The following is a 16,094-nucleotide window of genomic DNA, read 5'->3' as shown; positions in this document are numbered from 1 at the left end:
AGCTATCAATGCGATCAAAGATGAAAAAGAAACCATCCATACAAACCCTAACAAAATCACTGACAATTTTAGAGAATTTTACCAGAAACTATACAGCCCCAACACCGAAGTGAAAACCCACAAGATACAACAATATCTTAACTCGTTAAGTGATCAAGAAAGAGACTCTATCAATGGTATAATAATGTTGAACTCAAAATGGCCATTAAAAAACTCAAAACTGGTAAACCCCAGGCCCTGATGGGTTTAATGCATCTTTACATAAATCATTTGAAGACCTTCTATGCGACCCTCTACTAAGCCTCTATTACCAGTTCGCTTCCTCAGGAGAAATAACTGGCACCACTGCGGAAGCTATTATTACTGTTGCCCACTATTCCCTTCACTATTCCTTTTGGCCATTGAACCTTTCCTCCAGTACCTACGAGCAAATCAAGACATTCATGGCATAGACTTTGGTAAAATTCAATTCAAAGTGGCGGCCTACGCAGATGACATTCTGGTGGTTTCCAAGGATTCGAACATAGCTATTCTGGCCCTTATGAAATCAATCCAGGAGTACGCAGAAGTCTCTGGATATTCTCTCAGCAAGGATAAAACAGAGGTTAAACTACTCAACTCATGCGGCTCCAAGGAGATCCTGGGTGAGTCAGGTTTGTCATGGCAGTCAGGCACAGTTAAGTACCTAGGTCTAGAATTCTCTAGCAACCTTATCTCCACACTAGAGAAAAACGAAACTATCTCTTAAAAAAAATCTCTGACCTTTTAGAAGGATCACATTTTTATTGAGGTGGGGGAGAGTAGAGACGGTTAAAATGATGATATCTCCTCTTATAAACTATCTCGTTAGTATGCTCCCTACGATGCTCTCTGACAATTTTTTAAAGAAGGTAGATACTGCTATTAACAAGTTCCTATGGCAGGGGAAAAAAAGTGAGGATTTCTCTAAGTAAACTTAGACTCACGAAGAATAGTGGAGGTGGAGGCTTGCCAAATTTCAGGATCTACCAAATAGCATACCTGTGCAAACAAGAGGCAGCATGGTTTTTGGAGAATCTTGTCTACAGACCCCAATGGTTAAATGTAGAATTACATCTCATTAAAGGAATCCCCCTTCCAGCATTTACGACCATGCAGTCTTCTAAATTGGAGCACTCTAAATACATCTTTTAAATACTAAAAAAGCCTTGTCACGTTTGGATACGTTATCCAAAATTAAAATGGGCGCTTCAATTACACTGGGGATCTGGTATAACCCAGCGAGAAAAATAAACAAAGAAACAATATTCTGGAAAGAGTGGTCCCGTAAAGGTATCAATTTCATTAAGGACCTCTATAATAACACCTCTCCTATACCCTTCTCCACACTTAAAAATGAGAAAGGCTTAACAGAATTAGACTTTTACGGCTTCCTGAAACTGAAATTTCAGATTTCCAAACTTAATCTTACATTTCTTTCTCCCTCGCTTCCCTCCAACTATAACATTTGTCAAATGCTGGTCACACGGTCTCGAGGAGCTATAAATTGCTACTATCCCCTCCGAGTAAGCTTCACTTGAGTAACATAACAAAATGGGAAGCAGAACCGGATGGCAAAACACTTACACTTGATTGGCCACAAATATATATGATGCCTTTCAAACACAAAATCTCGCCCACACTTTCTCAAATTCATGATCATAAAATGGAACTATTGGACTTCTGCAAAACTGTTTAAACTTAAACTAATCCAGCCCCCACAATGCTGGAACTGCAACTCTCAAACAGGGGACTTACCACATATGCTCCTACTGTGTCCTATGTTAGAAAATTTCTGGAATAAAGTTTTTAATGACATTACTCAGACACTCAACATTTCACCGGTTAAAGAATTATCATACATACTGGCTGGTTTCCTTGACCCAGACCTGTCGGGGGAGGCTGACCGCTTTATGCTTGACTTGACTGGTGTGTAAGATAGTGTTGTGTAACTGGAAGTGTTTTGAGAAAATCTCATTCAAAAAATGGCAAGAATGGCTAACTTTTTTGAGAGGTGCGGATAATATCACCTTAAATACTTCTTGTTGGAATCCTAGGCACAGGAGGATATGGGAAGCACTTGACTCTGCATCTAAGGTCTTTAAGCCCCCATGATTTACCAACCTCAGAAATAGATATAGTCTCGCTTATCTGTGGTCACCTCACCACATACACTCGAACGACCAGGATTGTGTGATGGCTCCTTACCAGAATAAGGTAAATTTGATAAACCTTCCAGGCCTTTTGACTCCGAGCGTACTCTTACTCTTCTCCTATTCTTACTCTCTCCTACTTTCTCCTTTACTATCCTTTCTTTTCAGGTAGCAGTAATAGTATTAGTGTTAGTGTTGTTGTTTCTTCTCTCTCTTGACTTTCCCCAGGCTGATAAGAGAATAGGGATATTTCACAGAACTATCTACGTTAGGGTTCACACGTGTCTTTCTTTCTTCTTTAACACGGTCTGGTTGGATACAATTGGTCTACGAATCATCGCTCACTATGTAAACATATGTGACCTTCTATACACTAGTATGCAACTTTTAAGCCTTTATGAGTTCCAGGCTATGTACTCTGTAACTGGTGGTCCCAAGGTGACATTAACTAAATGCCTAGCTCACCATGCAATATTTGTATCTCCGTCAGATCGGTTAGCCACTTTATTTAACCGACGGCACTGTAATACTTGTAAAACTAGTCATATATCTTTATCCAAGGTGCATTGATGGAATCCTGTACTTCTACCCTTCTGTTCTGTTTCTTTTATTTATTTTGTGTCTGAAAAACCAATAAAGCTTTTGAATCTAAAAGTGTTGGCAGGGATGTTGTGACTCGGTTGGGCTATTCAGCAAGAATAGCCCAGACCCCATCAACACTTAACGCTATACTGGACATTTCTTCACAAAGACCAACCACTCTTCCACAACTTACCATCTAGTGAGCTTGTCTTACCAGCCCCCGCCCATTAACCACTTATGCTCTCCTAATCATGTCTACACCAAGCCAAGGTGAGCCCTCATTCACCACTTACTCGACATGTCTTCACCAAGACCCCTGCACAATTTACCCTTTAATAGACAAGCGTTGAGTTGTCGCAACCTTCACCATTTACCCTCTACTGGACGTGTCCTCAAACTCCGCATGTGATCTTCTTGACATTTCTTCACCTAGCCAAGACCGACTTCCTACACCATGTACTGGACAAGCCTTCAGAAAGGCCAACCTCTTTCATCATTTACCCTTTGCTGGACTAGTGTTGATGCCCCGCCCCTTCTTAATTTATCCTCTACTGGACATGTGTTGATGCCCCGACCCCTTTACCACTTACCCTTTACTGGACAGGTTTTAAAGCCCCATCCTTGATCACTTATCCTCTACTGAACGTGTTTTTAAGTTACGCTCTCTTTATCACTAACTGTATCATATACGTCTTCACCATATGTAACCCCCTTTCCCCACTTACTCTCTAGTGGGCATACGTCATCTAGCCCAGTACAAAACCAAATGTTACAGGGTTTGTTATAGTTAGGAAATAGAATTTAATAAACCTTAGAAATTCACTGAAAAAAACCCAAAGGTTACAGGGAAGTTCTATTTGGAAATAGAATTAAATAAACCTTAGACACTCACTCAAAAAACCAAAGGTTACAGGTACGTTAGAGTTAGACTCAGATTTTACTCATACAAAACCAATGAAATTCAGCAGTTATAGTTACATGAGCTAACTATAACTTATGACACCACAATGCACTGCTTATGACCTCACATATTATATCACTCTTGACACGGTCACTGACATCACTGATGACATCTCAAATGACATCACTGATGACATCATCCAGTGAATGTAAGTGTTTTCTAAGAGTTCATGATTGTTAAAGATAAATATTTAGCTACTTCAAAATTTTAATTAGTATACTAGGTGTACTACTAATAAGTGATACTACTTCTAACATATTTTATGTGAGTAGCTGTGTGACAGTATTTATCTATGTGTGAGTGAGTGTCTGAGTGGTCATATGGGTGTGTGAGTGGCTGTATGGGTGTGTAAGTGGGTGTGTGAGTAACCAGTAGTGCACCAGTAGTGCACCAGGAGGCGCGTTTGCAGAGCGGTTGAGAAAGGGGGCAGGTCCTCACACGAGGTTTCAGCAATATTGCTGTGGGGCACTTACTGGTGGAAACAATAGGGGTTATTTGCCTCCAAGGACCCTCAGCAGTCAAGGGAACTTCATCCCCCAACCAGTAGTGCACCAGGATGCATGTTTGCAGAGTGGTTGAGAGCAGGGGCAGGGCCCCAGATGAGGTCTCAGCAATCCTGCTGTGTGGGACTTACTGGAGGCAACAATGGGGGTGCTTGGCCCCCAAGGACCCTCAGCAGCCAAGGGGACTCCACCCCCCAAACAGTAGTGCTCCATGAGGTACATTTGTAGGGTGGTTGAGAAAGGGGGTGGGGCCTCTGACAGTCTTAACAATCCCGCTGTGAGGGACTTATTGATGGCAACAGAAGGGGGACTTGCACCCTAAATGCTCTCAGCATCCAAGGAGACCTAATTAGTGGTGGAAAAGAAATGCTCCACCCACTCACAGAACTCTGTGGAATTTGGTGACGTTTCTCAGTAACTCCACGGAATTCAGTGAAGTGAAACTCCAAGAGCCACACCCAGGCCTAGCAGAAAGAGGAAAAATAAAGGTCAGCAACAAGCAGAAAGAGGCAAAATAAAGGTCATAAGAGAGCAGAAAAAAGGCACAAAATACAAAGAGATGAGCAGAACCCACGCAGGCACTCATGCACCCACTCACAGAACAACTCAGACACTCACACACCCACTCAGATACCCAGTGAGACATTCACTCACACACCCACTGAGAGACTCATGCACTCACTCACAGCAGTTTCCAGCCAACTCCACACCTCTTCCGCCGAACTGAAGAAATGGGTGGATCCATCCATAATTACTCACAAACGGGCCGGGAATAGAAGGGAGTAATTGATGTGCAATTCCCGTATTCGTTTCTTAACTGCTATGAATGTACTCCTTTGTTTTTGTGCTCCCAGGGCATAGTCCGGGAAGAAAAGGACTAAGGATTGCATTGCGGCCCTTGAAGTTCAATTGGCAGAATAGGAAGAGCTGAGGCCCGGCTCCTGGTGGTGGGTGGCCTGATGGTACCCTGTGGGCTCTTTCCACCACAAAGAATGTGGAGAGCATGCCATCTGGCATCAGGGACTTCAGCCACCCTTCTGCGTATGCCACTGCATCGCGACCCTCCCTTCCTTCAGGCAGACCACCATTTGGACATTATTGTGGCCGGAGCATTCTACAGCATCATCCATTCTACACTCCAGCGAGCGCAGCCATGTTGTGAGTTCCCGCATTTCGGCGGTCACAGCTTTGGTGGCTAGAGTAATCTCTTCCAGCTCCGCCTCAATCTCATTGACTTTCCCTGCTAGTTTGTGGTGATACGCTCATACTAGCGTGAAATCGGACGTGATCTTGTCTATACGCCCTTCCAGGGATGTGCACGTTTGTGTCAGTGAGACACCGATCTGTGCCACTGCATGGAGTACTGAATCTATTTTAGATTCCAACATGGGAGCCCTTGAGATATCCGCTACTTTGCATGCTTGACTTGTCTGCTTAGAGGCTGTTTCTGGGTGTGTGGCTGTCATGCCGGTACCTGCCCGCTGTCTGCCCCTCTTGGGGGCCAGCAAAGTCCAAGTTATGCGTGTTTCTGGTGTCGGGGTGGATCGCAGGGTTGACGCACACTGTGGACTTTTGAGGTATCTCACCTACTGAGCACACTTTGTTTTGGGGAATGGGTGTGTGCAGTGTTACTCACCACTGCACATGCCTGTCTGGTATATACGTCTCCTCGATAGTGACAGGGGTTGTATGGTGGATCACACTCCGTCTCAGCTTTCATTTGTTGATGTAAGACGCTTAACCGGCGATGCATTCACCAGGCTCACCCGTGGATGTGAAGGCCAGCTGACACTACGGGCATCTGCCCCTCTGTTCTCGAGTATAGCCTCTGCATCGGGGCCCAGACCTGATATAACCACCGGGTCACCTCTCACAGGAACCCCATATATGGCTACCTCCAGGTTGTCACAGTCTGTTATGCACTATTGCGCGGTCCCTAGTTGTGCGTCTACTTGCCTGGGATCTCTTCCGCGAGGGGGAACCCACGCTCAGTGTGCGCACTGCTCCCTGGGAGCTACTATTCTGCACACACCCAAGTTCCAGCTCTTATCACCAATGGCTGATCCAGCGGGGCAGTATTATATGTATTATGGCACACTGTAGTGATAGATGGCTGCCCAGACCCTTCCCATGTATTCATTGCTTTGGGCCTGTGTAGTGCGGGCTGAGTGGCGTCGCTATGTGAATGTCCTTTGCTGCATTCGCAGCGGCGGGGCAATGGCCCGCTAGGCCCGGCGCTCACTCTCGTTTCCAGCCTCCCGAACTACCCAGCCCAGGAGGTCTAGGCTCAGCACAGCCCCTGGACCACTGCAGGCACCCACAGGTGTAGCAGGACGTGTCACCTGCTCACGCCCGTTCCATGATGGCACACCTCACATCACAGGGTCTTGTCTCTAATACAGGGCCAAGCTACTAGTGGGGCGACAGCTTCCCGCTTCTTGCCCGTGCTTCACCCCACGCCATGTGTGCCACCAGATGCTGGCGTACTCCCCTTGTGGTTTGGGCCTGGGCTTGGTACAGCCCCCAGTCTATCACTAGGCTCCCAGCAAAGGAGTGATGCGTGCCTCTGGCTGCGGGCTGCTTCGGCTCGTACAGCGCCTCCTTGCCAAACTCTGTGACGGGCCTTGTTAACTTTTTCTTGCGCTTTTTACCGCTAAGCTGGTATTTGTGGGGCCGGTCCGTTATCTCACAGCCACCAGCTCCAGCGCCCAATGGCTCCAGTGATGGGCAGCTCACGCCGGTTGAATCGCGCCGCACCAGAAGATGGCCATGGTACACGGGATGAGCGTTTTTCCGAGAGGCGCTCTAGCAGCGGTTCGGTTATCTTCTCCTGCTCTGAGGCTCGCGTCTCCGCGGCCAACTGACATCTGCTTCATGGAGAGTCAGGTCAGCTGGTAGGATGGCATCAATGGCCGTATTGCACTAGCGGATGATCACGACCCGGAGCCTCTTCAGAGTGCATCTGCCATCTTGGCCTTCTAGCCCCCCTCTCAAATGCTTCTCTATGTAAAATGTGAATTTGTATCTTCTTTGGCCCTGATAACAACTTGCACAGTACTGTCGTGCTTCAAACTCCACATGCAGAATTAATGTTACTGTGCAGTAACACTATAGCAGTATTTTGCAATTACGAGTTAATTCATATGGAACTGGGAATCATTGGGTGGGACTGGATTCATCGGCCATAAACCCACACAGAATGCCTCATTCTGGGGGTTTAACATTAGTGGTAAATATATACTGGGAACCTCTGTGTGTGGTGAGAGTGCAGAAAGGGGGGTGTGGGGAGTAGTGTAGCGAAGCTGAAGTTAGGTGCCTGGAGGTGGGAGCACTGCTTGCTTCCCAAGCCTGAAAAAAAACTAGAAAAGAGGCTCTGGCTCTGCTGCAGCCAAAGCCTAATGAGATATTTGATGACACAATTACAGCCCAGTAAAATCTGGCACAGTGTTCCAACTCCCGGAAAACTGGTTGCAGGAGCACCAACACATTTAGAATGAGGGGAAGCTGAATTCCATGCACCCCTTCACCGGCATATTTTTAACTGGTGCCGTTACATGTCGTAGGTTGCAAGTAAGAAAGCACGTGGTACAAACAACTGTTAGCACCGTATTATCTTAGCAAATTTGAGGAGGTGTTAATGTGTAAGAAGAATATTTTGGTATATCTAGTGTGTTTCATTGTGTTGTGGTGGTGATGTGTTAGGTTGTTTTTTGGGATGCTTGGTTTTTGTGATCATTTATCTTGTTGTGTTATTGTTGTCTTGTACTGGGGTTGTTGGGTTGCATTCTGTTGTGAACATTTTCTTGGGCTGTGCCCTTTTATGTTTTGATTGTGTTGTTATTTTGCTTTGTGTTATGTTAGTGTGTTGTATTCTGTTGGGCTCTTTAATTACTACTGAGATGTCAGCTAATCCTGCTACATTTCCAGGTGAAAGCAGAACATTCCTTGAAAGTTCAAGTCAAACAATCAATTAAAAGTATAAAAGGTGGGAATATATATCTCTTCTGTAGTTCTTTAACACTTCAGCCCAAAACTGTGGTAGAGATTCATATGGTACGGCCCCCTGAGTTTCTGAAATTATTGAAAGTTTGAATTTCTTACACATGGGGCTGCTGATTATTATTTCTAATTACAGCGAGGTAGTGATTGTTTGCTAGACATTTAAAAAGCATTAATGGTGGTTTGTGATGCATATAAGGCTAGTGGAAATCTAAAATAGGCTGAGAATAAAGGAGTAGATGAGAAACAATGGGACAGTGGGTTACATGCAAAGAGAGGAAAAATGGTGGTAAGGTAGGAAAGAAGGAGAAGAGTATAGGTAGCAGGATAAAAGAGTGAGAGAGCAGGAGATAGGGAAAGATCAGCGAAGGAGAGAGCCTCCAACCCTTTCCATAGGCACTCATTTATGAGGTTTTGCGGTAGGGCAGTGCCACAGGCCTTCCTGCTGCGCTGCCCTATAGCAAAAGAAAAGGGCAGGAATGCGCTGTATTTCTCAGATATGGCGCATTCTTGTTCTTTTCCCCTGCGGCAGCACACAATGGGCTGCCGTGCGCCAACGCAGGCACCTTTGCACCATGGCGCAAGGGTGCCTGCATTGCAGGGATGAATATTTTTATGCGGGAAGGGAAACCTTTCTGCACAAAGACAATCACACAAGGTTTTTTCTTCTTTCTATTTGTGCTGCAGAATGCAGCACACATACAAAAAGTAAAAACAAGGAGAAATAAAGATATTTCTTCTCGTTGTGTCTCCCTTATGCCTCCCCTGGGAGGCTTACGTTGTTGGTGCTGCCTTAGGGTTACGATTTCTTGTAGATCTGGCGCAGTGTCAAAAAACCATGGATGTTGCTAGGAACGACCCCAGCAACACCCATTGCACGCCTCTTTAACACAGAAAAGTGTGTGGAAGGGACAATATTAGCAGCATAAGCCTAAAGAAGTGGCTTAGTGCTGCCTCATAAATATGGAACAGGCTCCTGCACCATGGTACTCCACAAAAAGTGATGTTCCAGTGGTGCAAGGGGCCTCATAAATGAGGCCCATCGGGGCAGATTTACAGCCCTTGTGATACTTTTGCACCACCATTGCATCACTTTTGTTACGCAACGGCGGCGTAAACAATGCAACACATTTACAACGTGAAGCATCTAGGGAGATGCGTCACATTGTAAAGCCCTGCGCCACATTATACCTGCATCAGGTATAATGTATGCAGGGTGGGCATTCCAATGCAAGAAAGCCTCGTAAAAGTGACGCAGTGAAATCTACAAGATTTCACTGCGCCACTTCTACGACGCCACTGCATCAAAACCTTACGCCTGCTTGAAACAGGCGTAAGGAGTGACGCAACACAATAGGTATATGCCTTCCTGAGCATTGCTGGACCTGCGTTGTGCTTGCGACACGACTCCAGCAATGCGTGACCTTTGCGCCAAAGGATGCGTGATGCATCTGTCAATCCTTGCGCCGTGGTGCGCCGCATTGTAAATGTGATGCATCCATGGTGGCGCAAGGGTTTTTTCGTGTAATGCAAGTAAACTGACGCATCTCCGCTATAATGTAGAGATGCATCAGTCTCTTCTAAATCTGCCCCATAGATTCGGAAGGGCTCCGAATCATGGTCGGAGCCCTTCTGACCGAATCGGAACGCGTTGGCCAGATTCCTTTCCGACCGAGCCATTCCGATGGGCTCAGTCGGAAAGGAATCCGACTCGGATGTATGGATGGCTGATGACAGGCTCAGAGAGCCCGTCTGCCATCCGGAAATCCCTCAGTACTCCCCCGGCCGCCTCTGTACGACCGAGGGAGTAGGATGGCAGTTTTTCACTGCCTTTTCGTGCCGGTCTTTACGGCACGAAAAAGCAGTCGTAAACTGTCTTTGGGGGCCCCCAGTAGGGCCCCCATGGGTGCGAGGGGCACCTATGGTGCCCCTCTGTGGATTCCTGCACACGGTGCACGCCTCTTTAACACAGAAAAGTGTGTGGAAGGGACAATATTAGCAGCATAAGCCTAAAGAAGTGGCTTAGTGCTGCCTCATAAATATGGAACAGGCTCCTGCACCACGGTACTCCACAAAAAGTGATGTTCCGGTGGTGCAAGGGGCCTCATAAATGAGGCCCATCGGGGCAGATTTACAGCCCTTGTGATACTTTTGCACCACCATTGCATCACTTTTGTTACGCAACGGCGGCGTAAACAATGCAACACATTTACAACGTGAAGCATCTAGGGAGATGCGTCACGTTGTAAAGCCCTGCGCCACATTATACCTGCATCAGGTATAATGTATGCAGGGTGGGCATTCCAATGCAAGAAAGCCTCGTAAAAGTGACGCAGTGAAATCTACAAGATTTCACTGCGCCACTTCTACGACGCCACTGCGTCAAAACCTTACGCCTGCTTGAAACAGGCGTAAGGAGTGACGCAACACAATAGGTATATGCCTTCCTGAGCATTGCTGGACCTGCGTTGTGCTTGCGACACGACTCCAGCAATGCGTGACCTTTGCGCCAAAGGATGCGTGATACATCTGTCAATCCTTGCGCCGTGGTGCCCCGCATTGTAAATGTGATGCATCCATGGTGGCGCAAGGATTTTTTCGTGTAATGCAAGTAAACTGACGCATCTCCGCTATAATGTAGAGATGCATCAGTCTCTTCTAAATCTGCCCCATAGTATTTACCTCCTTGAGCAAGGATACTGTGTCAATGTGGTTTAAAAGGCACTGTTTGCCACCATGTCTTCAAACAATTCCTATCGTCTCAAGCACAACTGCTGCGAGGCAACTCAATACCTTCATGAACTTGTCCGTGTGTACAAATGTTGGCCCACATTGCCAGTGACAGGGAAATGGTGCGACATTTATTGTACCTGATAACATCTAAGTCACATTTTATCAGTTCGGGTGAATAGCGGGTGAATAGCAGCCAATTATACCTTTCTCGGGAGTAACATGAGGATTTACCGCTCACAGTGCAATTAACTGGGAAGCTTGCAATGAGGTCCTTTCTGTTCTTGTTCCAGACGCCCTGCTGTGGAGTCTCGGATTGTAACTTGTTGTCCAGGAATACACTTTGTGCTAGATTTTCATACATTTCGCGCTGGGTTAGCGTCACAAAAGTGATGCTAACTAGCACAAAATGTTTTTTGGGGTTATTTACTTTCCACTGCAAAACTTGCTTTGCATTGGAAAGTGCCCTAAAAGTAGCACATAGCAGCGCGAAGCACTGATTTGTGTTACTTAGCGCCAAGGGGGGGGGGGAAGGGGTGACATGGGTTGTACACGGGCATTCCCATGCACCCACCTATACCTTTTGACCCAAAACCCTATCTACAAAGAATTGCAGACAGGGTTTTGTGCCAATAGTTAACAGCACTTCAAATGAGGCTCTAACAGGAGAAATGTTTTTATTTCTCCTTTATTTTCCAACTTTGCATGCGTGGTGTACTGTGCAGCACACATACAAAGTAGGAAAAGCTTTTAAACTTGTCTAGGCATGGTATTTTGTATGTGATGGGTACCCTTCTTATACAAAACCTTTGCTAGACTCAAGCACACACCATAGCGCTATGAAATTAGCTCCGATGCTAGGTAAAGAGGAGAGAGCCATATCTCTATATATATGATGCTTTCCTGCTCCCTCTCAGTCACTCAATGCAGTGCAGCATCTTTGGGGGCTGCGCTGCATTGCGTGTATTTGTCGAAAATCTGCCCCTATGAGTGATACATAAAAGGGGGTATTCAAAAAGAAATGTTGGAATACGAAAGGTAGCGTTCCTATTGTATTCATTCCTGTACTCTTGCACTACTTTAAATTGGCCCCTAAACATCTAAACATCTAAAATAAGACTAAAATAAGAATATTTATATAAAAGTAAGAAAGTACGGTGCCCTCTTTGCACTTTTTATATTAGAAAGTTAGGCATTCTAAAGGCATTTAAGAGTACATAAAAGAGGACGCTTTACTGTAAATACTTTGTGAATTGGTCCCCATATGTTTACACCGATCTTTAACCCCTTCGATGCGGCGCCGATTCCCGCTCAGCGCTGACCGTTTCTTGCGCGGGCGTGGTCATGACGGAACGGTTCCGTCATGAGCACAGCTCAACCGACGCTCATGACGGAACCGTTCCGTCATGAGCGCCGAAGGGGTTAATGTGTAGATTTTTATATTCTTAAGTACATCCTAAAATATGTGAGGTTTTAACTACATTCTGTTTGGTAAGCTTTTTTCTGGCTCTAAGGATCCCCATATAACAGCGGTCTTGATGCCATCTCCAGGTTTACCAACACATAGGGGCCGATTCCGATTTCGGCCCGGAAGGGCTCCGAATCATGGTCGGAGCCCTTCCGACCGAATCGGGACGTGTTGGCCAGATTCCTTTCCGACCGAGCCATTCCGATGGGCTCAGTCGGAAAGGAATCCGACTCGGATGTCTGGATGGCTGACGACAGGCTCAGAGAGCCCGTCTGCCGTCCGGAAATCCCTCAGTACTCCCCCGGCCGCCTCTTTACGACCGGGGGAGTAGGATGGCAGTTTTTCACAGCCTTTTCGTGCCGGTCTTTACGGCACGAAAAAGCAGTCGTAAACTGTCTTTGGGGGCCCCCAGTAAGGCCCCCATGGGTGCGAGGGGCACCTATCTGTGGATTCCTGCACACGGTGGCAGGCACCTTGGGGTGCCGGCCACAGGGTGCAGGGATGAGCTGCACCCCTGCTTTTCACAACGCAAGCATGCATTCCGCTCAGAATGCATGCTTGCATTGTGAAGTATACGAGTCGCATCATACCTGCAGGGCCTTAACCGATGACAGCAGGTCGGTCGGTTACAGCTCCTGACTGATGTCGGACAGACCCGAGTCCGTCCGACATCGGAATCGGCCCCTTATTGTTTCCTCTTGGAGACAGCACGGTACGCTCCATGTAACAAAGTGAAAAAATAAATCCCGGTCATCATTAGAACTGAAGTCTAAAAAAATGGACCTGTAGTGACCATGATCAATAACAGTTTTTGGAGATCTTTTAGGATGGCACTATGATGGCGCTGTAGACACACTTCACTTACCACATTTTCTAAGCCAATTTTATTCAGTTCATTTGGCTTAGATTTAACACACATTGTGAAAATTAAAAGACATTGCCTACACAAACTGAATTAAGCCAGGAGAGGAACAATGTAACTAATTGAGTCATTCAGAACCAAGATGCAGGCCCCTCATTAGAGATCCATGTGGGAGAGGATGAGTGGTTGGATCATTATGCAGGTATTTTTGGGCTAGTCCCTAACGAGGAAAATCTAAGCGATATTGCCTTAAGTAAGGATGTTTGTACCCCCATTGTCTTCTCTATGGCAGAAGTGAAATGTGGTCTAATGCAATGCAGTGGCTCTAAAGCCCCAAGTCCGGATGGGGCCCCGGTTAACTACTTTTTTGATAACCCAGATCTATGGATCCCGTTCTTAACAAACGTGTTCAACGCAATTGCAAATGTGGGCCCCCTTACATACTGGAAAACGACTATTATTGTGCCAATCCATAAGAAAGGGGATAAGTCACTGCCTAAAAACTGCAGACCCATTTCACTTCTGGATTGAACTTTAAAACTATTGGGTCGCTTGATTTTAAACAGACTTGATGAGTTGGCTACGGAAAAAACATATTAATACCGGTGCAGTATGGTTTTAAAAAAGGGATGGGCACATTGGATCAGTGCCTAAATCTGAATTTAATTATAGCTAAATACACCCAAATTAAAGAAGGAAACATTTATATGGGGTTTATGGAACTCTGCAGCTTTCGACTCGGTTTCACATAGCAAATTGTGGATTATCCTGAAAGCCATGGGGGTGGACGATAATAATATTTGATAGTTATATTCTCAGTCCTCTGCTCGTGTTAGGTTTGGTAGCCCGGGTGAATGCAATAGATCCTTCCTTATTCTTAGGGGTGTCAGGCAGTGGTGTGAGTTAATCCCCTTTCTGTTCTCGCTCTATGCAAATGGTGTTGAAGCAGCAGTGGACCAGTCTGCAAATGACGTCCCTATGGTAAACAATAAACAGATATCCATCCTGCTTTATGCCGATGATGCTGTATTAATAGCTAGGACTGGCATAGCACTTCAAAAACTGATCAATAACTTTGTCTCCTATATGGCTTCCTTGCACTTAAAGGTGAATGAGTCGAAAACTTTTATTTTAATAGTGGGAAAACAACTAAATAAATCACCATCCATTTATATCGGGGACCAGAGCGCGGAAATAACTAAATCCTTTTTATATTTGGGCATACTTTTTAATAACAGGGGAACATGGCCAAATATGATAACACATAGATGCAATGCATTAGAAAAGTGTATTGTGGCTATGTTCTCCTTTATCTTTAGAAGCAATTAAACAGATCTATTAGGCTAAGGCTATTGCTTCAGCCACATACGGAGCAGGGATTTGGGGAATATCGAATGCTGAGCTTTTACAACGAAAAGAAGATTGTTCCCTCCAAAAATTATTATCTCTGCCTCATAGTTGCTCAAGCTTTACCATGCATCAAGAGCTGAGTGTACCATACATAAAAGACATAACGTCATTCGCACCAGTATTATTATGGCATTCAGGGGCATATCAACAAGGGCTTTATGTCTGCTTTTTTTGGCTTTAAAAGCCAAAAAAGCAGAGATAAAACTAGCACCCTATCAACAACAGGGTGCTAACACGCAAATTTGCATGTTAGCACCCTTTTACTCTACGCTTCCCCTTGCATCTCTAGTGAGATGCAAAGGGGGCGTTCCAGAGTAAAATAATAGGAGAAATGTCGCTAAGCGACATTTCTCCTATTATCAAGAATATCGCTAACCCTGTTAGAGACAAAAAAAGCAGCGCTAACCGCGGTTAACGCTGCTTTTTTACGTCTGGTATTTTTCTGACTTAGCCATGATATCCTATGGAAGGAGGATATCATGGCTAAGTTTGTCTGTCCCTATCAACAAGCTAACGTGAGATTATCGCTGGGTTTCCAGCGATAATCTCACGTTAGCCACTTAGCGTGAGGATTTTTATCGCTATTGAGATAAGTGTTGCTAATAGCACGCTATCTCAGCGATAAAAATCAACGCTAGCTGGCGATAATTATCCTAGCGCTAAGTGCGCTTAGCGATAATTATCGCCGGTTGTTGTTGATATGCCCCACTGTTTGGAAAAGGGACACGGTGGGACTAACCACAGATATTATTAAGGACTATCTTGCCTGTGAACAGGCTTATAAGGCTCCATGGTTTAAATATGTAAGACAAACATTGACAAGCTGGAGTTTAGAATCATTATTTAATGAACCCTTTAATTGACAGAAAATCCCCAAAACTGAAATCAAATCTCACTTTCAAAATGATAGCGAAAACAAGAGATATGCATCTAACTGTAATAAAACTATGGTAGCTCTTTACCTGGGACTGCCTCCGGTCCCTGAGGAACCAAATTCATATCGGGTTTCTGTGTCCAACATTCACAATCGGTGTGTATTGATACCTTTTAGATTCAATCTCATCCCTTGCATGCTGGGATTTCATACGGAAGTTTATTCAATCAATGAACTACCAGCTTGCCCATGCGACGGTATCCCTCCTCAGTCCAACCCTCATTTTATATTTTTTTGTAATTTTTATATAAATGAGCGTAAAAAGTATATCTATCCAATTTTTCAGAAATGTAAATTTGCTCAATGTGGCCCAGCTTTGTTCTTCCTTCAATCGCACCCTAATCCTTATGTATGTTTTTCCCTCGCGTCCTAGTTATGTCTGGCCTTAGTAAATCGGAGACTGATCAGACCATAGTTTGTACTTTAATATTGCCTGGCACTGTTTAGAATGTATTCTTATATTTTAAGATGCAT

At 45.2% G+C, this 16,094-nt stretch overlaps 1 protein-coding gene across 1 annotated transcript in view; it reads right to left on the bottom strand.

Moving 5' to 3' along the window:
- The window catches only part of LOC146796560 (cytochrome P450 3A21-like), a 200,704-nt gene that overhangs the window by 16,057 nt on the left and 168,553 nt on the right, over positions 1–16,094 (bottom strand). The gene's annotated exons all lie outside the window — the stretch shown is intronic.

This window comes from Triturus cristatus, chromosome 10 (genome assembly GCF_964204655.1).
Source record: "Triturus cristatus chromosome 10, aTriCri1.1, whole genome shotgun sequence".
Lineage (NCBI taxonomy): Eukaryota > Metazoa > Chordata > Amphibia > Caudata > Salamandridae > Triturus > Triturus cristatus.
This window is presented reverse-complemented; position numbering and strand designations above follow the sequence as displayed.